A 25387-nucleotide genomic window follows, 5' to 3' on the forward strand; every position below is an offset into this window, starting at 1 on the left:
CTGAGTTGCAGGGGAAGGAAAGCGCTTTTTTTCACAACCAGAATAGGAAAAGACTTCAACAAATTTCTGAGAAGGAAAAAAAAAATAGTTCTCCTAGAAAAGCCTGTTTTTAAAGACCGTTTCGATCCCAAGCTGCTTTGAAATCTGCCATTCACCTCCCAAAGGTACGCGCGGTCCCAGCGCAGGGAGCGTGACAGCTACGGCAGCCCTGCGCCTCGGGGCGCCGGCGAGAGCAGCCCTGCGCCTCTGCCGGCCTTCGGCAGCCCGCTGCGGCCCGCCGCCGCCGCCGATAACCGCCGTCCCGCGCACCAGCTCCCGGCTTCTGCTGCGGGGGACGGGGCGACAGCTTGGAGCAGGCCACCGCCAAGAGCAATAGCTTCACCTGAAGACCCTAAGGAGCGCCTACAGCAAGGGTTAACCCGAGCACATCTGTGGCTAAAGCACTCTTTTTTTTTTTTTAAGCAAAACTGTTTGAATAACATGAAGTGGTCTAGCAGTAAAATCCACAACTCCTTCTAGCCTGAATGTCCAAAGTTTGCGTGTTTACCAGCCACGGCGCAGAACTGGCAATTTTAAGCAAGTCTGACAGCAGCAAGTTTGCTGCTTGCAAACAACCCTCAGCTTGTGCTCAGAACATTGTGCATATTCATTTGCAGATTTTTAAAAAAAGCAACTAATTACACATGCCCGCGCAGTCCAAGTACCGTAAAAACGAGTCCAGCTGCGGCACGACCAAGCCGGGCACGGGAGAACAAAGGCAAGAACTGTAGGACAAGAGGGAGAGCTGCGAGGGGACGACGAAAGCAGGGAATACTCATTAAACTACTCAGAGAATCATGACACATCTCATGATGCCACCCACACGGGAGAAATGCAAAGCAAAACAAACTATTAATGAAGAAAAGAACAGCTGATACTACGGTGACCTGACCACAACCTGCAGGGGACACGGAGAAGCTGAGCGACGCTCAACGATGCCACCCGCTAGCGGCAGCGGCGTCAACCCCTCCGCCTCGCGCAGAAGCGCTTTAATTCCCAAGCTCAGAGTCCCTTGTGCTCAGAGCCGGCGCCGTATCCAAAACAGGCTCGCCTGTAAACTCAGCTTGCTCTGCAGATTACTCTGCAGGCAGCCCTGGGAGAACGCACACGCGCGTGTGCACACACACACCCCCCTTTGAAGATAAACACGGTTTATACCCCGTGAATCAGCGCAAAGCAGCTCAGCTCCTGAGCGCTAGCGTGGAACGGAGTCTAACTCCCAAAATGTCGGAGTAGGAGTCTGAAGCTCATCAGAGCCTGCTCAGGCGCTGACGGATGCGGAGCGGGGTGGTGTGCCTGGCAGAGCGAAGTAAGGCCTTTCTCAGATTTAGGGACTGACAGACTGTTCTGCTATTGTGTCTTTTAAACGCGCTTTGTTAAAAATAAAGAGGTTTATTTTGATACAACATACGGCACATTGCATCATGTGGAGTCTGCAGCTCCACAGATGGTAACACAGACCCTTCCCTTGCACATTATTTGCTACCATGTTAGATTCATTTTAAAGAGGTTCCTATTTAATCCCTGAAGTTTTCCAGGGGCTGTTTGAGGCAAGAGAAGCGCAAATGAGAAGCTGAAGATCAGCACCCCATTAACTAATATTTTAAAGGAGCTAACAGCATTGAGAGCTGTAAATGCGGGGGGGGGGGATATACTTAAGAAATCTGCTATAAGACTTGCACTTTTTTTTATTACTGCTGTTAATGTTAGATGACTTGCCAACCAGTTACTGACACTTGGGAAGGAACAGCAGGTTCCAGGCTTTCCTAGAACTGTGTGAAGTCTCCTACTGCCCCCCAGCCATTCACTCCGTCAGTACCAGGCCCAACCACTCTTCCAAGCCAGTGTATCGCAGTAAACGCCACAAAAGATATTTTCTTAAAAGCCACTTTGAACCAAGGTTGCCCATTTCTAATACAGAACACTGCAGCCCGCAAGCAGCACGTCCCTGAAGAACAGCACAACACCGCCTCGCTCCCGGCAGACTCGTGTTACGATCAGGTTGCCAACCTCAAATTGCTGGCAATTTTATTGTAGCAACAAGATAAAATGCCTGCTCAAACCCTTGGGTGAGGTGCTGGTGTGGTGACACTCAGCTCACAATCACGACTAGTAGGAGAGAAACAGCAACACATTACGTGGCAAAGCCGGGCAGCTTTTTGCTAATATTCTGGTGGAGTAAATGAACCGAAGTCAATAGGCTTACAGAAACTGAAGAACTACATCTGAAGGCAACATCACCCTAAAATTAAAAGCAATAAACACCTGAAGCTCCGCGTGAGACTCTTGGCTCCTAAACAGCCCGGAGCTCTAGATAGGGCATCCGAGATAACTCCACGAAGCTCCCAGACGCCACTGGAGCGGCGGCGGCACGGCAGAGCGGAGGGCGCCCGCGTGGCTTCCCTGCCGGCTCCGCATTCCTGCGACGGCCGCAGCCGTAAAAGCCAAAGCTGCGCTCGGCGGAGCGTCCCCGCACCCGGGGCAGGGCCTGCACAAATAGAGTCGCCTCTCGCAGTTGCTGTGCCCTTATTTTTTCAGCTTTAAGGGAAAACAAAAACACCCCACCATTTAATGCACTTCCCCTTTCTTTCTAAGGGATCCCCCCCCCCCAAATTAACAAAATGTCATTTAGCAACCCTTAGAAGCATCATCGCATTGTGGCAGATCCAGTTCTGCGTGTACCGAACGCAAAGATTACAGCTCCTTGAAGATATCTGGGAAGCGCTGGAGGAGTGCAGAGAGGCTGCTTTAATTGCTTTAATCCGCTGCTGCAATACCTCCCTGGCAGATACCACCAGCCTTCCCCAAACATTTAAACTGAAGGTCTTGTAGTCGTCCAAAAGCTATTCGCAAGTTTATTGTAAACAAGCCCTGTTGCTGAGGCCTCTGCTTGGAGCAAGGTAAACATTGTGGCAATTAAGCTACAACTTCTGTGTCAAAACAAGATAAACTCATTTTTGTCCGAAATTCTACCGAGCGGCACCAAACTCCCGGCAGCCGGGAGGTCTTGGCAAGAGCAGCCGGGGGCAGAGGCGCTCGGCCAGCGCGCTTCGGGGTAAGTCAGGAGGCGGCTGCAGCGCCAGAGCATCCGCCTGCACCTCCCCGCTGCAGCCGCGCGGGACGTCCCCCCTCTTCTTTCACGGGGATTCGGCACCCGGCACTTGGAGCACAAACCAGGACGGTTACGGAAAAGCAGTCACGCAAGTTCGCGTCCACCGGTTTGCCTGCCGGTACCCCCGTGCACGTGCCCATGCTCTGGTGAGCGCGGAGGCACGACACCAGCGGTTTTCTCAAACGCAGCTCGGCATAGAAAGGTCGGGAACGCAGGATTAAGCAAGGGCTGTCGGGGAGGCAGAGCTGAAGTTAGATATCTGATTTAGCTGGCTTTTCCCATACGAAACTAAGAGTTGTATTAATTTACACGTAGCACTGAGGCTGCTGGGAGAATGAATCACATTCTTTGCACAAGAAACCGTCTTTCCAGCGAACTCAGTAATTTTAGAAGACCTTAGCGGTTCCTACCCAGCGAACGCGTCCACGCCGCGAAGGCGCTGCGTTACCCTCAGCGGCTGCCCCGAGCCTTCCCCTGCCTTCCTGGCCGCACCAGCCGATCCGCGTTCAAAAGCACCGCTGCCTTTGCGGAGCGGCCTCGGCGGGAAACCGAAAGGACGGAGGGACCCCGGAGTCACGCTCAGCGTATCGCACGCCGTTAGGCTGATCAAAGACTCGAGGAAAGCTTCAGCAATTTAATGCGTTCCAAAACTGTCCTGCCCTGTTTACAATTAGGATGCCACAAGCAAAAACACTGTCCAAAGAAAGGGGAAAAGATTTGTGATTGTTTCACGTGCCTTGAACCCTGTTATGCTTTGAATCCTTGGGCCAGACACCAAATTCAACAGGTTAGTGGACTGGAAAGCTGATCAAAGGACATACACTTACTCACGCTTCAATTTCTGTTGAAGTCAGAAATATTCAGAAATACTCACAAATATTTATCTACAGAAGTCATAACACTAATCTCATCTCCTCCCTAGCTTTTAAGTTTAGTGACCAAAGTTGTACAATTTCTTGAAGCCACTATTTCAATTGATTTAGTGATTTTATAAAGAATACTCAAAGAGCACTTTTCACATGATAAGATAAGAGAAAATGGGTATGGGCTAGTAAAAGCTTAAAGAACCAAAATGAAACAAGGCAGCTTAATTTCACATTACCTATTCCTAAGAAGGCTCCCTGCAGGTAAATCCCCTTTCAACAAATGCCAGAACGAGGATTTCGCTTTCCCAGAAACACGTTTCAGAGCACGGCCCGGCGATGTCTTTCCCCACCCACCTGTAAGCACAGTTAGATACCAGGCTTCACTCAGTATGCGAATGCACACGGGAACTCCCCTACCCGTCCCCCATCCCCTTTGCTGCATTTTAAGCTTCAAAAATGACCCAGGAGTGAAGAATACACCCCTCGCCGACACTCCCACCCACGGGTGGCACAGTGAGACAGAGTCCTCTGAGAATTAAAGACCTTGCTCAGAAGACGCGCCCAGGAAAGGGTATTTTTTCCTGCCTGTCCACACCGAGCTGGCCACAGCTGGAAATGCCCAGCTTGCTAACTTTGCTATGGGACAAGGGTACCATGGTATTTTCACCTGATAAATGAGGCAAAAATGTGATGTATGGCATGGCAAACATTTCCTAACTTGTTAATCAAAGGGAAGAGCGCAGCTGAGCTGCTTTAACAATCCATATTGGTTGTTTCCACCTGTTCCGGTGCCAGGGAGCAGCTTGCTGCCAAGGGACATGCGGTACCTCTGCCGGACAGCTGCACTGGGATGACAGGCCACTGCTGTAATGGGGTGTATTAAAATGTGGTGCTGTGAGTCAGACAAGCATGTGCAGGATGTCTTCAATAACACAAAAACCCCCCAGGGCGCTGCAAGCATGCAAAGATATTTCAAGCATCAGAGACAAGGTATGAGAAGCGAGGGAAGTGGATTAGGGGCAGGCCACTTCGAGTTCAGYGGAACTGCAAATCTACAAACTTTTCCAACCTCTTTGTCCACGATGCTCATCGTCTCTCCTCTTTTTCCAAACAAATCTGAATTAGATTTCTTCAGAAGCAGAAAGCCAGATTTCCCCACATGAGGGCGGTAATTAGGACGTTATTAAAAAAGCCTTCTGAGATGACCGTTCTCTCCTTCCCCCTCTCGCAGTGCACACTGATCCCAGGCAGTTGTTTGTCTCCGCTCTCCATTTGTCATCCTCACTCAAAGAGCACATGAGTCAGACTGTGCACCACAGATGCTGCTGATAAAAGCACACTCCATTTGGGAATATTAGCAACCCTGCAGAACAAAGACAGCTAAAAAAATAAAGCCCCCATCCACTGACTCCCCACCAACTTTGCCAGTAAGTGCCTGGTAAATGTCACTGGCTTTACACTCTGCATAAACATCAATCTCTGGTTGCTCCAGATTAACTCCCGAACTCCTGCAAGATGGGAAGCACAAGCCTTGTAACCAAGCTGCACCATCGACACGAAGCCAGCAGCGCCTGCCCCCGTGGTAACTCGCTGCAGCTCTGTCCCAACAAAAGCTCTAAAGAGGAAAAAGGAGACAGTGCAACTTATTTTTGCATAGCAATCTTACATAGGCAGGATTTTTGCTGTGTATAATTTTCCAGAGCAGCAAGTCATTTACTCAGCAAAAGCAAAGCAATTAATCTTAAAGTGGAGCAGTCATAAAAGATTGCTCAAGTCTTTGCCTTAGACTGCCTAAGTCAAAGCAGTCAGTAGGTCGGAAGCTTGACCCCAGAGGCCAGTAGCTTTGCTCTAGAAAAGGTGAGTATCTGCATGTAAATAAAAGTGGCACCAGCTTACCTAAAATACAAGTTCATTAAAATTGATTTAGTAGCTTTTGTAAAACCCTCTTGTGTGGGTGCTCTCACTACTGGTTTAGAATCACCTATTATCAATTTATCATAATAGCATTAAATTGGATGCTCCTCCTAGGACACATTTAAGTGCATGTAAATAGCCCCACTAAACAAAATTATGCATGATTAAAAAGCTATCAGCTTCAGTGCTGATAAACTGAGACGGGCTCTTACTGCGTAAAGACATTGTCTCACCACATTTCTAGGCAGATTTTAATGCTCCTTTCAGACACATCTGGAAAACCTGATCTATCTTATTACCTACAAAAAAATAAAGTCAGAAAAAGCACTGTGACCCAGTTTGAACAAAACGTACAACTTGTCTGTGTTCGATACAGAAAAGGTCCAGCTGCAGTGCAGACTGTTCTGACCGGAGGCAGAGCAGGAGTCAGCCTTTGTAAGCACACACAGCAGGCAGCCGGGCTGCACCGTGGCAGGGCCATCTCGAGCACGCTGCTCCCTCCACGCCAGCACGTTCTGCTTGTGCTGGAGTGTTTTCTGTGCAACACTCATGAACTGGTTCTACAGAATCCTCCAACTAGTAAAACCACCACACGTACAAATGCCACAGATCAAGGATCAAGAGTCCTTCTGGCTCATAGCAGTTTATCTTCTAGATTCTTAATAATTTGCAGGTAGTGCACTTTGAAGACACGAAGTTAAATGAAGGAAAGGAGTTTCCAACAAAAATGGTCAAAGTAGGGAGAGTAAGACCATGCAGCCTAATGCTGGTGTTCCAGATGCATTTATTTCAGGAATTAAAATCAGGCTTTGTGCTGCCTCTCGCAAAGTGTCATGACAGGGAAGTGCAGATGGCATGTTTTTTTCCAGACTCRAGATCTGCTGATGTTCTCCTGTGTTAGCCAGAAGGGGCAGGAGAAAGAGGAAAGATCAATTCTAAAGGAACACTTTCCTAATAAAGAAAAACTAGGCAGCAGATCTTGTGAGTTTGGTTTATCATCTGCCTCTTAGCCATACCCTTGATGAGAAACTGAATCTGATTCTCTGTTTCAGTGCTGCTTCCTGAGCTCCCGCCAGACAGACCTGGGGCAGGCATCCAGGAATCCCTTCCCTTGCTCATCAGCAGCCCCCTTCCACTGCACATGAGGGTGAGTATGAGAAAGAGCTCTCTAAAGGTGGTAGATGGGTAATTTTACAGATGCTTAGGTAGGTTGTGGTATTTGCAAGCAAATCAAAACACATGCCAATTTGACATTTAAGGTGCTTCTTCAACACAGAAAGAAGCACTGCATACAGTCTCCTCTTTCTTCAGTAGCATCCTGAAGTCTCCTCCCCACATGTTCCTTCCATTTTCTTTTCCACACAGCTATACTTCAAGGTAGCGTCTTCTGCCTTGCCCAAAGGATTTCGAGCTAACTTCCAGATCAGCACCAAGAACACACCTTTAGCATCTCTGCAGGCCTATTCTAGTCCTAGCAACACGAGACAGGATAAGCACATCCGCAAACTTCAGTGGAATAAACTTACCATCAGCACAGCCATGTGACTTGTCTTTACTGTGCTGCAACTTGGTCTTGTCAGGGCAAAATGTAATTTGTTGGACTCCTTTCCTATGCGAAGGATAGCTTGTGTACACCCTCCAGCTATTTTCACTCCCTATTGATGAATGCAAACAACTCTTAATTAAAAGCACTGGAGTTAAGTGTTCCAGTCACACTTAAACGAGGCAAAACCAGGAATGCAGTGTGCTTGAGTCACGAGCAGGTTGTACGGCACAATGTCACCAAAAGTAAACTCAAAGTTCTCACAATTTTCCTTTCTAAATAACTGATACTCACAATAAATATGTCAGCTGGTTTGGGCTTGTTTGGCAGCTGGACCCATGGTTCAAGATTAGGTTGAATACCATGTTACATGGAAGCCTATCAGTTACATTCCTCCAGCACAAGCTTGGTACTGCTTCTGTGCCTGTTTATACAGGATGCTTTTCCTTGCACARCAGCTTTGAGTCTTGAGAATTCAAGTTTTGCTGCAATGTTTGTGGATCCCCCAAACGGATGTCATCTCTTTAGGAATAAAAAATAAGCCCACAGCAAATCTGCAGTTAGAAAGAAGGAGTCTTGCAAAAATCATATACAGCTAAGATCATACAAAATTTTTAGAAGTGGGCACTCAACAGCAAGCTAATTATAAATCATTTATCTAGTAGCACATTAAGCCCCATGACTTCTTTGGTTTCAATCTAACACACAGATAAAGGGAGCCCTAAGCCTGCAGAACTTATAGTAATACACAAATGTTTTTGTATATTCTGGCAACAAAATAAGGTTCTTTAAAATACCAAGTATTTCATGACCGTGGAAAATTGAGCTCCCTAGCTAATTTATGACCTTGCTAACAACGTGGGAAACTCATTACAAGAAACAAACAACCGAGGTGTGGCTTGCCACCTCTCCTCTATCCCAACAAGCCACCATCTTAAACTACTTTCCAACTGCTGCTCTCCTGTGGGAAGGTAAATAGCCTGATGGGTTGATCTGAATACATCCTGCGGATGGCGAGTGCAAAGCCTGTCAGCTCCCAAACTGCCCCCACACGCCTGCTTGCCCTGCTGCACCGACAGGGACGGGACTTGTGAAAGCAGGAATGCAGCAGAGCTGTTTCCTTACACCTCATTCCCACGGACAGCAGCAGATTATTCTGCCATCTCTAATTTCAACGGATCCCAAAGCATGCAACAAAACATAGGACAAAGCCCAGAAATCCAAAGTGTAACTTGCAGATGAATTGCTTGGAGGCAAAACACAGACCAGTTCACATGGGCTTTTTAAGTCATGATGTTCACGTTGCTTGTGAAATGACCTGCAAACATCATGACAATATTAAGAGAGCACATAAGCTGATGAAAATGCTTGAAGGCGAAACTCAAGCACCAATTTGTTGAATTAAGCTGTTTGCTCACATTCTCCTTAACAGAGTTGGGGAAGGTTTGAGCACTTAATCTATACTGTGTGCCTCTTTGGACACCATATCAGGATATTATGAGCTTAGGGCTCCACATCAGGGCAGCAAAAGCAATAGAAACCACAGTATAAAGCTATTTCTCAGGCCCTTTCTGGAACTCCAAACTGAACTATGTGCTGATTTAGTTGCTGCTGCTAAGTTGAGCCGCCAGTACAGACAGGCCTGCCTCTGAGAGAAAGTCAGCAACGGCTGCGATGCTGAGTATTTTTTGCTCTTCTTGGAACCACGTAAATAGTATTTCTGTTTGCCATTAATCCTATCACGCTTGCTCTTCCCAGAGTTACTGCTGCTGGGAACAGACTTGCGCATCTTCAGATGCCCAGGGTTGTCCCGCTTCGAGGACCTACCAGTATTGCAGAATGCAAAAAAAAGGCCAGCGTACAAAATAGCCACAGTGTCACTGGAAGGACAAGATGCACAGCAAAGGCAGCCGAGGTTACGCTGTGGAAGCTAAAGGAAAGCGCAACAGAAAACAGGAGCATTGCAAGGCACTGGTGTCTGGGCATGGATAATGCTTCCAGCAAACAGAACTTTGTGGCTTATATATTTGTAAGACAACAACTGGAAAAAAAAAAAAAAAGGCTTTTTTTTGTGAAGCGTCTGTAAACCAGAGATGCTCAGTGATAGGAGTTTAGCTTGGGCATTTCAGCCAGAGGAGACTGCAAGCTGCAGGTACAGACTAATAAATTCATCACAAATTCTACATTATGTACAGAAATAGCCAAAATCATTCTTCTAAAGATAGGTTTTTGTTCTAGCTGAATCTTGTGCTTTGCTACTCCCTCTGCCCATTTTAATTGCCAGGTGAAGTGTTATAAGGTGAAGCACATTCACAACAACAGCATCTATACTTCTTGTTAATATTAGACTGAAATTAATAGTAGCAGCCACTGCRAATAAGCCAAATTAATATAACCTCCTAGCAACTGACATGCTGGAGTAAGCCCTGAAAGCTAAATAAATCTATCAAGATGACAAAAGGAGGAAAGGGGTGAGGATTAACAGAGACAAAGTTAACTGCACATCACCCACAAACCTCATTAGTTCTGCTACTTGTTAGAAGTAAGAAAAGGAAGCAGCTAGACGGTACAAGAGAAAAATTAAATGGTGGAAACGCAGCAATGGTTTCTGAAATGCAAGTTTCATGCTTCTGAGAGCTGGAAAAGGATAAGGGCATGACCGCCAAGCAAAAACCGCTGGAAAAAACAACAACAACAACAACAACAACAACAGAACACACGGTGTTGAGCCTAGGGTGGAGGACGCCAAACAGCTGAATGGATTCCCACTGTCAGCACAGGACTCCATCAGAACCAGGAGCAATGGGCTGATGTTCAAACAGAATAAATTTAGCTTTGATTAAGAAAAACTGACAGCCGAGTTAATTGCATCCTGCAACAGTTTTCATACAGACTGTCATGGTGCACTCACAGGCATCGCAAACACAAGCAGGATTTTGCTTGTGAAGCACAAGGTTACGAGATGCTCCAAATGGCACGGTGACAGAAGGGACAGCCACCAACACGTGCCCTTCCAACCAGATACTACCCACCAGCAGATCTTAGTGTGCTCAGGTCAGATCAGCTAGTGACACACTGAAAGTATTAGTAAGACAACTGAGCACTAATTGAGTCACTGAACCACAGCAAACTCACCAAATTCACCACATTTTCTCTCTCCCTCTCCCCCCACATTGTGGGAATGGAAAAGGAGGAAGAAAGCACGCTCAGTTTTGAGGATAGCCAAACAAGAACAGATGACCTATCTAGGGCTGTAACTGTATGCAACATGATTCACACGGTCCCAGCCTAGTAAATGGCCTATAAGCACATTACTGTTCTTTCCCATCCAATAGTAAATACCGGACCTAGACGATTTTATTTTTCTTGAGGAGACTCACAGCGTTGTTTTGGCACAGCTGCTTCCAGAGCAGCCATTCCCATCCTCCTGCTAAGACAGTTTACTCTGATGCGCCCCAGGCTGCCAGGTCCCTAACCATCCCGCTGCCCTTCTGGGTTCCTTGGAGAGCACAAGCATCCTTTTGGCCTGAGGTCCAAGCTTTTCAAAGCCAACTAGACTCCTTAAACTGAATATACTGAGCCTGTGACCCCTACTTCAGGCATCAAGCTGTTCTTACCCAGTAACGCATTTCCCAGATGTGACATTCAAATGGCAACAGGCTAGAAACCTGCTCTGCTGAAGACAGCTGTGAAATCTAACACCTTACTGTGGGAAAGAAGAGGCCATTTCCCCAAAGCTAGTAAAAATAAAGAGGTGTAAACTAATTCGAAGAACTAATAGCAACATCCATAGCAAGAAAAAAGACTGAAGGAAGCATCAGCTCTGTAAGTGACAGGAAGACAGGAGATCCCACCAGCAAAATTCCTGCTCTGGGGGAGGAAAACCTCCTTCCACAAAATAAATACACTGTACACGTTCCCATGTGACGTGGCTAGCTAGCACGCAGTCACTCATTCACTGTAACTGTAGCATTTCGGTTGCTTCAATCTCAAGTATATTCACATTACTTTAACAAGGAAACTGCTCTGCTACAGCTCACTGACTGCACTCGCAGCCCTACACTCGTTCAAGTTAAAAACGCAAGGTGCGGGTAGACAGCCCTTACTGCTTTCTCAGACGCACCTCTGCACTGCAACCCTGGGTCAGTTCTCCCCTCTCTTTTTTCCAGAATTCAGCCAAGTAGCAAGATATCCTTGGACTGACCCACCAGCTTTGAGAACATGAGAACAAGAGGGTCTCCTTAATGGGCACAGTTTATGCAGCGCTCTCAGCGTGCGCCCTCTCCATGCACTCTGGATTTCTGAGGTCGGTGGCTGTCCCCCTTGAGGGGCTGCACACCCGGCTTCAGGACACCTCCAAAATTCATGGCTGCTACGGAGGGACCCAGCTCCTGACGCATCAGCTCAGCGGCCAGGGCCAAGAAGGGGCTCTGCTTCCAGCACTGAGTGGGGACACGGCAGCTAGTCGAGATGATCCTGGAGAAGCAAAGGAGACAGGTACACAGCCAGGCTAACGCACGTAAAGCAATGCAGTGCGAAACAGCGGGAGGACTGCCAGGAGCAGAGAACTTGGGAATGCATTCAAACAAGACTTAAAAAACAAACAAGTTCACTGGAAAAGAATGTTTAAGGGTGATCACTGATTGTGACAGAATATACCAAGTAATTCAGTTTAAACAGTAAGTTGGTACAGGTCTTATAAAGCAAATTTATTCTACTGAACCCAGACATCTGACTAGGTAAAGCCTTACTCTAATATTAAATATCTTTGTCACTAAAATTCAGAGTCCCATGGTCTTATTTCTTCTATATATTTTAATTCACAGACTGTGCTTCACAGAAAATGCATAGGTGTGTTCCTACCCCTAAATTTTAGTCTGACACAAACTTAACACTAAAGATGTCAAGAGATACTAGGAAAGGAGAAAATAGGAAAAAAGGGAAGGAGAAAACAGGAAAAAAAACAGGTTACGAATAAACACAACATTTCAAAGTACCTCTTAGGAGACTGAAACCCGATCAAGGCCACCCGAGGAGAGAGAATTAGGACACTTTGCCCCAGTTTTTTTTTTTTTTTTTTTTTAATTATGAAACTGGGATTCTTTCAGTTATACTAAAAAAAGTCATATACAGAGACTGCCACAATTTCAAATTCCCCCCCTTGACTATTTGCACAATGATGGTTGCATCTAATTAAGAAAAGCAGAGGACTTTTTGCACATGCTGCAGAAACAAATTCTTCGAAGAACATTTCACACACTTAGGACAGAAAAAAAGGTGGTTTATAAGTCCATGTATGGCAGAGGTGAAGAGAGGGGACATCAAAGAACGGGCATCACTGACAAATTATAGACTGTGGGGAAAAACATGAGAGCGACTCAGCTGTCAGCCAGGGACATGTGAGAGGGGCCTTCTGAAGGATCAGGTGTCATTAAGTGGTATTGGATGAATGTTTACAAAACGCTTCCAACATCTTGCTGAGCACAGACAAATTAAAAACAGAGAACTGTAAGTCCTGTCCTGTTTCAAATGCAGCTGAACTTCGAGCATTGGCTGTTGCATTTGGAAGTTTTTTGCATGTGAGCACTAGAGACTGGGCACAAGTTTACGTGACAGCTTGAATCTGAAAGCAGCAACCCAGGTGAACCTAGCACAGCAGCCTGATGTTGTCCAAGCTTTTTTCTTGCAAGACTACACTGTTCCCCAGCGCACACTTTCTGAACAAAGGTTGTTTTAACGCCTGCCTGAGCGAATACTTAGTCACTTGTAGTTCTGCAGAGGCACATGCTATAGTTAAATAAGTGGGTCCTGTGAGTAAGTCACTCTCACCCTCAGTTTTGGAGCTACACACTAAGCAAGGAGGAAGGAGAGCCTTGAGGCAAAACCACAACACTGAAGACTGCAGCCCAGGCTCTTACCCCAGCTCCACCACAGCTTTCTTGAACGACCTTGGAGAACAACTGACCTTCTTTTCCTGTGAGGCCACTGTAAATGTTAACAAAGCACTTAGCCACAGACAGAAAACAGCATTTGTTACAAAGGAGACAGGATTCTTGTCCAAGCTGATAAAGCTGTAAGAACRCTTGCCCAACCACCAGCAACTAACCAAAAGAAACCTTTTGCAGAATGGAGAGGTTAACTATTACACCTCTGCAGATCACCTGCTCCAAGATCTCACACAACCCTGCAAAAAGTGTTTTTCAAGCCATTAAAAACCCCACCAAATGTTGTGGGTTTTTTTAAGATACGTTCATCACTATCACGTAGTAGGGAGCACTAACAAAATCTTAGCTGCTCAAGACAATCTAAAGCATGTCTAAGCAGAGAATCAACGCAGACACGTTAACGCTGGGAAAGGAGAAGCTCTTAACCAATTAGAGATCCATAACGAAGTCTTATACTCTGACAGCCAGCAACTGGCACGAGTTTTTCATAGCAAGAGCAAAACTGCAGAACAGTTGCACCACAGGGAGCTGCACGACTCATGCAGATGGTGAAAACAGGCAGGCATCTGACATCTTTCAATGGCAAAGGGCAGGTTTCACTTAGAGTTTGTCAGCCAAAATGCCAGAACACGTTTGCAGACTGAGTATCTGTTTTTGCTAAACAGAAGGTTTTACTACAAAAGAACAATTTTTACTCTGCGGCTGCTCCAATACATGGCTGCTCCACGGCGTAGAGGCCTGTAGTCCTGTATCAGAGCCATCTTCCCTCCAACCAAAGGTCAGAAACGACTCCTTCAGTCGCAGACCATTATACCCTGCAGCGTACAAGCAGGAAAAACACATTTTTGCCTTCTGAGCTAATCTGCTTTATTTTTTAAAAGGAACCAGGCCTCTTGGGGACAACCCCAAAATATTTCCCAATATTCCCCGTGCCAAAGTATTAGAAGCCTTTGGTCATTCATGATGGATCGAAGCTTCCCAAAGCTTGCGTTAGCTAGCCCTGCCGGCTCCATCACAGAAGCACTAGGAGTGCACTATGATGAAAGCTTTCCTCCTAGCACACATTTTGTGCTCAAATAGTTCAAGTACAATAGTTCAGAAGAAAGAAAAAGACCTCCTATGGAGCTGAAGAACTGTTTGGATGTTGAATTGCTCTCCTACATTAACTAGCAGTTAATTTGTTTTTAGCCACTTTCCTTAAAGAGTAAAAGAAAGTAAGAGCAGAGCTGCTTTGCAGAGGCAAAGGCTTGCAAAAGCAGTTTAGTGAGTCATGCTTTCTTCATACTGAAACCAGTGAGAAGGGGCAGCAAGTGGTGTTCAGAGGTCTTAAAGAATCATTTTCTTTTGTTTTAGGAGCTGGCTGAAATAGGATTAGAGTTGGCAGTACACCGCCTTCACAACTGCTCTGCAAAATTCTTCTCCTTTTGTCTCCAGACAGTTGTTTCAAAGTCAGACACAAAAATCCATATTTTGCAGATCTTCAGCAATCTACGCATTTTGCATCGATTGCTATGCAGAGGGTGTGGCTTTGGCAGAAGTACAGCCTTTATTGCAGCAGGGAAAGGAAAAGGAGAGAAATTACTGGCAGTGTGAGCCACTCCTGTTGGCAGTGCTTTGTAGTTGTAGCAATACTTTATAAGGAAATTTCTTGGATGCTGCTGCTTATCCTCATGTTGCTAAGGTTTTTTGTCTTCTGTTGCAGATGCTCTGCAAACTTGTTCTTAGCAGGTATTTGGTGCAAAACTAAGGTCTTCCCCAGGATGGGACTATCAGCAGGAACACCAGAACAGATCTGAGACCTGCTCCTAAGAGCTGCTTCAGAAATAAAGCATTCCTTCTGTTAAGAGCTGTGTGTGCCAAATGCCATTCAGAGCCACTGAAGCCAAGACCAGAAGAAGCAAAGAAAAGAAAAAACAGGAGATTCAGGTGGAAGAAGCACCTAATATAGAAGATGTAACACACACACACACACCCCAGACTTTCTAACCTGTTAATAAAAACAGGTTGGACAAACCTGGTGGTATGCTTCCAGATCCTGAGAATCCATTAAATTTCAACATCAGGCTAAGCTACTATTCAAATGGGAGGCTTCCAAGGAAAGTTCAAGTTATTAATTTGTTTGTAATGGGGGTGTTTATTTCCTCCAAAGCAATGACTTAGTGCACCTGGCACATGAGGACACGTCCTCATGATGACACAGAAAGTCCAGATTAATAAAAACCTAGCTCTGCCTTGTCTTTGAAAAGCTCAAGAATTTTAACACTGTCTCAGTCGAGCTCCAGCTCAGATACCTTACATAACACCTCTCCGCAGCAGGAGAGCAAGTCTGAAGATTCACACTAGAAAGCACTGCATAGCAAAGAACTAAAAAAATGATTCAGTTCTGAACGAATGGTGTCCAACACCCGGGGACATAGATGTCTTCTTAGACATCTGCTACATTTAAGGAATTAACAGTGCTTAGAGGTCTTCTGGATGAGATGTACCAGGAAGAACGTAACTTGACTGAAGTAACTGAAGTATCACAGAAGGCAATGGCTTGGGTTGGCCAGTGACATTTCTGGATTAATAAATTGCTTCTATAGAAGCTTTCCGGGTCTTCCCTCTCCAGGTTTTTTCCTCCTAAATACTCTATCTTGCCAAGTCCAACTGGAAAAAAAAAAAAGGAACATGTTCACAACTACATCAAACAGGTTGAGGAACAGGACGTACTGTGTGTTGTGTTTTTTTGTTTTTTTTCCCCCCAGACAAAAGTTGTTTTAAATGTTTGACCTCAGACTGATGCAGGCTGGATTGTCCATTAACATCAAATCAGAAAAAAAGCTACCAACAATAAATCAAGTTGAGAAAAGCAATAGGTAGAAAGAGATGCACTGCAGGTTTAGAAGTGCAGCATCCAAACTAATTGCTGACTAATTTGGCTCTTACTAGAAACTTTTACACAGATGTTTTCCTGCGGCCTTGTACAGCTGTGAGCATGTGACAATAATATAGTAAGTCCCTCTGGGCAGGACTGGCAGAAAAGCAGAATTCTAAGGAAAGTACAGCTCACGTACGAGCTCTTGCATACACACTGCTGAGGAGGAGAAATCCTAAACAGGGTAGATTTCTCCAGTGAAAGCTGCCATCAAGAATTAAAAAAGTAACTTTCCTTTCAGATTTTTAACTGAAATAGCTGACTGCCTAATAAGCAAACTACAACAGCCTTTACTCAGTCAAATGGTATTTGGGGATTCCAGATTAATTCCAGAGTCAACTCTAGCAACGAGCAACTGAAAGTTGCCAATATTCATTTTATTTTAATAAGTACAAGCAAGATTTAAAATGCCACAGGGCTGGGGCTGTGTGTGCAACTAATAAAGGTGTCTGGTAGCCTAAGTGATCTGGAGACAGTTCTAGGATTCAAAATTTAAACAAATACTAAGCAAATGATCTGGTGCAGAGGAGTAGAGGAATGCTATCCTAAGGGCTGAGGAATGCAAGCCCGTCGAGACAGTAGCAGGAGAAACAGCTGTATGTGCACCCTGCACCGGGATGTGAAGCCGACTGAAAATATGTGAAGTTAATGCTGTTTAAGCACTTTTACACGCATCTATACTTAGAAAGATAAATATAAGCAACTCTGTTTAATAAAAGTTTGCCTATGCAACACTATTCTGCAACTTGAAAACACAAATTCAGTAAGATCCAGATAAGAGCTTTCACACTGGAGATTTAGAAAACAATTATAAAAATAATTGACAGTTGGATTATTCACATAAACCCCCAGCATCCTCTCAATGATTTGCATTTCAAACAGACCAAAGTTTGCAGCAGGACAGACTGTTTCCCAGGACAGGCCGTTTCCCCTGTCTTGTCTACAGGTTCACACAGGACTTAAGTGCTCTTCCATTTAGCCCACAACCTTCCTATCTCACCAACAAAAGACTTAATTTAAAAATCAGAGTAAGCATTTTGCACATTGATACAGATATGCTTAGGCAGCTCTACGCTTCAAAAAATACTTACGAGAAACCAGACAGACCTGGTTTAGTAAAGGCCAACTTTAAGGCTCACTGACTGCACATTATACTATGAGCAGTACCAGAGCACCACAGTTAAAACAAAAATACCCAAATCAGACACCTATGTTACCTGTAACATAGATGCCACCATACTGTTTCATTAAATGGTGACGGGTGATGTCTTGCATGCCAGTCAGTATTTCAYACAGCAAAACAAATGTCAGGTTTGCCCAGTCATCTGTGACTAACTCAATGAGCTCATGGTCCAGTGGATAACATTAAGCACCTCCTGCACATAACGCTGTCAAACAACGAAATCTCAGCGCTGGAGTTAAAGACTGCCATAAGGATACGTCCCTGTTTATAGGGAGTTTAGGTATTTCAAAGGAAAGACCGGTTTGATTATTTGGGCTGCTTGCCAGCTTGGCAAAGGCGGCTTGCCCAAACTCAGCGATGAGCAAGGACCTCTTTTTACCCCCGAGTTCTCCAGAGCTCCTCAGCTACGACTCTTGCACAAAGTTAGATTGTTATCTGAGGCAAAGCAGCAGGACCACGGGGCAGGAGACTAGGAAACCATGCTTTGTTTACTGCTAGCTGTTGTGAGGAAAGCCCTTCAGGACAGTAGCTGCTGAAGGTTAGACCAGTGTGCAGGTGGAGTGTGTGGGAGGGCAGGAAGGACAGAAACCAGAGGCAGTAAGAACTGACTCAGCAACRTTCACCCCCTTTCATTATCTCAGATCTTAAAGCAGAAATGTTAAAATACACTTTCAAAATGAGAGCGCTAGCTGGAGATGGCTTATAAAACTTTGCTAGAACCAGGCAAGTGTTTTAACTCATGCAAGTTAGCACGAGCACAGATGTCAGTCATACTGGAAACCAGCCCCACGTGATGACAGACTGTATCACAAGTCACAGACAGTCGCTGGGGACTTAATAAACAATAAAGTGCACAGCACATTTCAGGGCTTTAGTGCAAGAGAAGAGCGAAGGCCAACCCTCCCACACAGGAAGGGATGGGATAGCAACCCGCATGACAGCAAAGGGAGAGTTCAGCCCAGTACAGCAAGGGGAGCAGCAAAGGGCAAAGGCTTGTCTCTAGCTAGCAAATATTAGCATTAACAGCCCCTAGCACTGCAGCTTTGCAGACATCACAGGTTGTAATGCATTATCTTCTCCCCCTCTAAATAGCTTTAGAAAGAAAAAGTAACAAATTAACTACATCCCAAACCAAGTAATGCTCAAAACAGGACTAGTGTTGCAATTCTGAAAAAGAAAAAAAAAATTTTTTTTTTTTTTCTTCTTTCTCAGAGGTAGGTAAGGAATAGAAACATTAGCAAAGCTGACAGTTGTTGGTGTAAAGAGACAGGCCACCAGGGAGAAAACTGACAAAAAACCTGCTGTACTTGTTTCCATTATCTAATGTTAGGACATGTAAGTATTTATGAAGCATTTTGCAGTGCATTCAGCTAATTCCCAGAAAATCATGTGCCTGTACAGTGAATTCAAGATTAGGAAGCTTTCCAATGTTTTCCTGAGAAGAGACGTGATCACCACGCAGTACTAACAGCAATTTGAAATTCTGCCTTGCTGGTTGGCTGCCAGATACTGACCCAACAAGCATCTTATTAAGTCTCCAGACATCTCCTTCCAGCTATTTATGTCAAACTGTATGCTCTTAGGCTTGAAGAGTCTAAAGCAACTTCAGACTGGGGACAGAAGAACAGAAATTAGTTATAGAATCATATTATAAAACATTTAAAGAAATACTAACTGCTCAGAAATTAGTGCTTATATAACAGCTAGGAGACAAGAGGCTCTCTGATCTACAGCTCGCAAGAACAATGACAGCCAGTAGTCATCAATCCTGAAAGGATCTTTTAATTTCTCTGTAAGAAAAGAAAGAGTAGAAAAAGCCACAGATATTTCTAGCCACTCCGGACAATCAATCACGAGTGATTGCCACCTACTTCAGTGCGGCATATGAAGGCAATGAGTCATACCAACGACCCACTTCACACAAGCCACTGACCAGGCCAACAGCTCAGTCCGGATTTGACAGCCGATGGGGAAAGGCACTGGGTTGCTGCACCGTCTCTTCCCCAGTATGGGTATACAGTGCTCAAAAACCAAACGTGCCTATTAAGTCTGTGCAATGTTTTAACATTTAGTAGAATCCATACAGATACCTGTATTGACACTCCTTTAGGGCCAGTGTCAAGAGCTATAGGTTAAGTTTATTTCTTGAACAACAGTAGCTCTTTATCCAGCCTGCATCCTTCCTACTGTTGAACATCTGGACAGCTGCTAAGAGCAGAAGCCATCCAGGCTGCACTGATGAGCTACCTCCAAAAAAAAAAAAGAAAGAAAAAAAACCCAAGCCTAGAGGGCAAGGCAGCTGAAAGCTAACCAAAAGCCTTGCTACAAATTTTTTTGTACGAAACAGCACCTTATTTAGACAATTTGAAAAATGTAACAGAGGAACACTATGGCTGGGAATTTGCATAATAGGCGTCTACATCTTGCTTACCTAACATGAGAAGAATCCTGTCCATCAGTAAGTCTAGACTGCGGTGTTGAATCCATGGGATTGAGGAATCTCCAGGCCAGAAATAACACCCCAGCGGAGGGCAGGGTGCTGCCATCTGCTGMCATCCACCCTGGGAATGGCAAGGCAGCAGAAACCTGACCTTTTGCAGCCACGCGAATGCCATCTCTGGATCAGGACTACTCTGGGGAGCTAGGCTCCAGCTGAACCAGAAAAGCCACGCTCCCGCTTGCAAAGCCCAAACTGACTGCTCCAAAGACTGTGTGTCGGGAGACCTGCAAGTATTAGTGTTACCTGCAACATCATGCCCCAAAATTTTGACTGGGCTGCACCATTAGCTATGATTTGTAGTTCCCAATTAAAGCAATGGCAGCTTGATAGTTTTTTGGGTTTTTTTTTAATGTATATAAACTGTTCAATACTAAAGCCCGTATCATAATAGCTTTCAAATTTAAAGTAATCCAAAAGCGTAAATGGCTTAACAGAGACATCTGCAGTTCAGCCAAGTGCACTGCAGGCAGTTACTCTGGAAGACAGCTTTTCCCATTGGACTGGGTTTTAGAATAGAGGATACTCAAAATGCACAAAAGTGTGTGTTTGGCTGCCGTTTCCATCTCTGAAAACCAGTCTTGACAAGCTTTTCCCCAAGGCCCCCACTGACAGTGTCCAAAGCCTCCCATAAACAGGGAGGTTTGAAACATGCAGTCAACTTGCTGCCCCTTCAATTCTAATCAGTATACTAATAAAATCAAGTAACTCTCCTTCTCTGCTTTGAAATACAGCACCCCCGATGTAAAGATAATTCATTTTTAAGAATATAGAACTGTGTGAGTTAGAGACTCTAGTCTCTGCTCAGCTACGGGCTTGCCGTCTCACCAAGCTTATGTTCCTTTACCTTGCCGTATTTCAGATGTGTGACAAGAAATACAGGATTTCACAAAAGGAATGCTAATATGTGAAGAGACCATTGAGGCTGCTACATGGAAAGCATTAGTGTAAAGTATTAAAATACAAAGATAGAGGTGGCTAGAAAAAAGCAACACTAACATTCGGGTACCGCAGCCCGTATCCTGCTGTGAAATTTTCAGCTATTGTGTTCCAAGCAGCAATATGTATCATGTCTATAGAGCCTACTAAAAAGGCTTCTATGCAGTCTCTGTGAGCAGCTGCACTTAAAAGTCAGACATCTGGTGAACAGCAGGGCAATGATGAATAAATGGGATGCGATTAGGTCAAACTACATCGCATCATGCATGGTCCCACGGAACTGTCATCCATATGGCAGACAATATTTGAAACCTCAGAAGAAAAATAAAGACAAAGTTGTGTGAAAATCAGCAGAAAATATTTTGGAAAGTGAAGCTGTGAAAATATGCTGGTGGGATGCCGATTCTAGGAAGTCAAAGTAGACCAAATGTCATGCTTTCTCCCAATGTAATTTCCCTCAAGCATGCTAAAATTTACGTGTCCAATATAGCCTATCTCCTTTATGCAACAAGATCAGTGAAGCCTACCACAAGCTGAACTACAGCTACAGGCATCATTCCAGTTTAACTCCCCAAATTTAAATATTGTATATGGGGACACACAGGGAAAATACAAACAGAATGGCCAAACTGGTCTAAGTCTTTAGAATAATGCCACCAATTTATTCTATGCTCTGAGATCATAAAAAGCTCTAGGGCAATTTAAAACAGTGCAGCTGATATTTAACTTACTTCTTCTATAGAAAAGTCATGAGGCTTTAATCACCATGCAGCTTCATTAACTGGAGATTACTAATTGCAGATTTGTTAGTCAGCACTACCAGATAATGTTTTAGTGTTGATTGTTTGTACAGGGAAGACTGGAACCGATGATTTAATAATTTTAATGGAATACAAGGTGATTTGCAAGAGCCGTTCTCAACAGAATGGATGAAAAACGCTAGTTTTGCCTTGTCGTGTACTTCCAGAAAGGAGCAGTTTCAGTATAATTAATGCGATGCCAAAGTTCAGAGAAAACAGTAGGGAACAAATGAGGCACTTACCTTAAATCATGTGTTGAAACTGCTGCCTCTACCCTAACCATTCTGTTAAAAGGCCATGGAGAAGACATGACATCTCCAGTATTTAATATTCTAGCACAGAGTAAAAATCCTATCGTATGGAATGAGAAAGTCACTGTTTGCAGCATCTCCTGTTTCTGAAATATTAGTTAACAAGTACGTACAAACGTTCCAACAAAGGCTAGATTAAAAAAAGAAACTAAATTAATGCAACTGGATGATGAAGTTAAATTCTGCTCCTTCCCTTAGCTTCCAGCAAGAACAAAGGCTCCCCCGCACACCTCATATGTCTTCTGACTAAGAGGGACAAGTCTTCTCTGGAATCTGTGGATCTTGCTCCCTAATTATGGAGGTGGATTGCTGTTACATAATGTGCAGAATGCCGTTCCACATGGGCAGAGAGTAATCACTAGTCTATCTCAGACCAAAGCAAGAAGAGTCAAACCGGAAGAGCTCCTCAGAACAGCCAACACTGCTGAGCAAACAGCAAAACAGTATCATCTACTGCAGCATTTTCCAACTGGAGCAAGTAAAACTTCACTATCAGTGGAAGACAGATTAATGATGACATGATACTGGAAGTTTCAAAAGGGGAGGATTCTTCTTGCTCACCTTCCCACTGCAATGAAGCAGTGTCAGCTTCCTTCCAGTACGGTACACTTGCTGTTAGTGGGATCCCAGTTACAGCTCCTTCTGGAAAGGAAACTGGAATTCAGGAGATTCATCATCAACATGTTAAACAGATGGTGCATTATTAGAGAAGCTATAAATTGGAATTATATATTTCACTCCATTGGCTACCTTTATTACAGCAATATTTACTTCAATAATCAGTGCAATAAAGGCGTCACTGCATTCACCTCAGTTGCACGTTTTTAATGATATCAGTTTTCTATACCAAAGAACAAAGYGTCCTAGGTACATTCTGAAATCAACATTGATTTGCTTGAATTTTATGATGTTTCCAAGCACATCTTTATTCTGTTGCATACAACAGACACATATTGACAGTGAACACATTTTTATTTGTTTTATAAGTAATATGCATGACCTAGAGGTCAYGCTGTGTATTTTTGACACTTAATCTGAATTTGTGGCCTCTGAAACTGGAGATAACTAATGTTTCAACTACTGGATGAGAGTTCACTTAAATATTCTGCTCTAGATTTCACTGCAATCTAGCTAGAGCACTATAGTCCACCACGATGGGAAAGGGAGAGGTATTTGCACCTTTGTATTATAGGCGGGGGGAATTCTACACACAGTTCTACCAAAGAAGCCAGCATAGAGTCCTCTGGCTAAACACAGRCTTGTTGGCAAGCTCAGCTTTCAAACAAGCATGAAAAGTGTTATAGGGCCGAATGAGCTGGTCTTAAGAAAGCATAAAAAACACTAAGAGGAAGCTTTAAGTCATAATTAGTTATTTCATATATTGAGATGCTCCCTTGCTGTATCATTTTATGGCACTCCTTAGGATGCCTGTCTTCCTGCTTACCAGTAAAACATTGCTCAACCCTTCTCCGGTCAGTCTAGCTTACCACACTGAAGTCAAAGCTGTCGTGAGCAAGTGCTATGGATTAATTCCAAGAACCCATGTGAGCTGAAATCCAACCCTGCTTGTTTTCCCCACTTACTGTCTGAACACAGAGTTTTCTGTTTTTTAAAGAGTAAAAAGCATGTCACTTATTGTCTGCTGGGTTTTAGGCCACAATTTGCCTTATTCCTTTTGCCTCCATCTTCCTCAGATTTCAGTAAATAAAAGGATGAGGAATAGTCCCCTAGCCAAAACACTCATTTTTAATCAAAATTTAATGACTTTTTTTTTTCAGACCAGTTCTTGCAAATACAATGTTGGAAACATTGTACTGTCAAATGCCAGCTATCAGTGCAAATATTCAGGCACGTACAAATTCTAGACAACACACTTTCCCTTTCATTTGCTTACTTTAATATTAAGTTAGAGAGAACTAAAAGCTTTATGGTTTCACACAAATTCTGTCTAATAGTCTTATGTTGCCTTTGGAAGCATAAAAGGTTCTGAGAGCTTATACAAGGCGGTGGGAAATCTAACTTGATACCTCTTGGATTATAAGAGTATTATGCACATAAGGGAAAGAGGTAAACGCCAGAAGCCAGGACTGAAACCGTTTATGCGCTTGACAAAGCACTGAATGTCTAAAATGAGGGTGAGAGCAAAAGAAAAAGCCATACACCAAACCAGGATCTATTCTTCCTCCAAGATCAGTAAGCCCTCTTGCAGCTTTCTCGTATTCCCCTGCTCAAGGGAAGTTTTCCATGGCATTATCCGCATGCTCATCTTGAGGCAGTTTTTGGACCCAGCCGCCCTCCGTGGCCTTAGCTAGAGCAAAGCTACGCCCGGGAGAGCAGGTGGCCAGGAGCCCGTGCGTTCCTCCCTGCTCAAAATAGCAAGTGCCAAAGCTGGGGCCTCACTCGTTGCACTCATTCCTGTTGAAGCAGCACAGACCTGCCTCATCTGATCTGAGTCTGAAATGCAGTAATAAACCCCAAAAGGGACTGCAATTCAGTGAATCTTGTCAACCAAGTGGCATGCCCATCCCAAAATAAAGTAATAATTAATACACCACTACAGTAAAAGGGTGAGAAGAGAGAGATGAGCAGTCTGGAGGAAGTTCAGTCATCAATAAGTAAACATGTTCTTTGGCCATTTCCATACAGGATGAAGCGCCTTTTATAAGGGAAAGGAATGAAGATTACTTTCCCAGCATCCTGCTGCTTCTTACTATTGCTCTCTTTGTAAAAGATGAACTTGCCCCCTTAAATCACAGGCCATGCTAGAGCCAGTGTTCGGTTGTAATCCCCACCCCAGTGCCTCCCAAATTTTCCAGCTATATGTGGTTTTATAGCATGAAAAAATAATTACGGCTTCTAAACAGCAAACAGATTTAAATAGCAAGCAGCTCGGCCCTGCAAGGTACGTGCAGTTTAAGTGCCTCTGGAGCTCTGTAAGAGGTGATAAGTGCTAAGCTGCTAAAGGCATGAGCCAGCACCTTCAAGCTGCAGAAGAAAGCTCAAAGCCTTATTTGAAGACAAGTCACCCAAAACAAAATCTACCTTTTGACAGTTTGAGCTGTGCTGGAAACAATTACGAGTGGACAGCCAGGGGTTCTGGCTTACGGCACCTGCCAAGCAGCTGGGCAGGAGGCACCCACGTAGCCGGGCCCTTTGCAGGAAGGCTACCTGTTCGGCTGAGCCAAACTCCCCTGCACGGGCCGGGACTGCTGTTTGAGCAGCAGCRTGTTGCCTGGGCTCCTGCCCATCTCCCCTCCCGTTTGCAATCGGTGCCAGCACTGCAGGCGCCCCAAACTAGGCCTGATTAGCAACAGATGCACG

At 44.5% G+C, this 25387-nt stretch overlaps 1 protein-coding gene across 4 annotated transcripts in view; it reads right to left on the reverse strand.

Annotated features, from left to right (window-relative positions):
• The window catches only part of GNG7 (G protein subunit gamma 7), a 79388-nt gene that overhangs the window by 30154 nt on the left and 23847 nt on the right, over window positions 1-25387 (reverse strand). For 2 of the 4 annotated variants that reach the window (XM_026064776.1, XM_026064777.1), the window contains exon 3: window positions 22628-22708. The exons of the other annotated variants lie outside the window; for them this stretch is intronic. The gene's annotated coding sequence lies outside the window, so the exon portion shown is untranslated. The remainder of the gene's footprint in view (window positions 1-22627; window positions 22709-25387) is intronic. 4 annotated transcript variants of the gene reach the window in all.

Source organism: Apteryx rowi, unplaced genomic scaffold (assembly GCF_003343035.1).
Source record: "Apteryx rowi isolate R43461 unplaced genomic scaffold, aptRow1 scaffold_220, whole genome shotgun sequence".
Taxonomy (NCBI): Eukaryota; Metazoa; Chordata; class Aves; order Apterygiformes; family Apterygidae; genus Apteryx; species Apteryx rowi.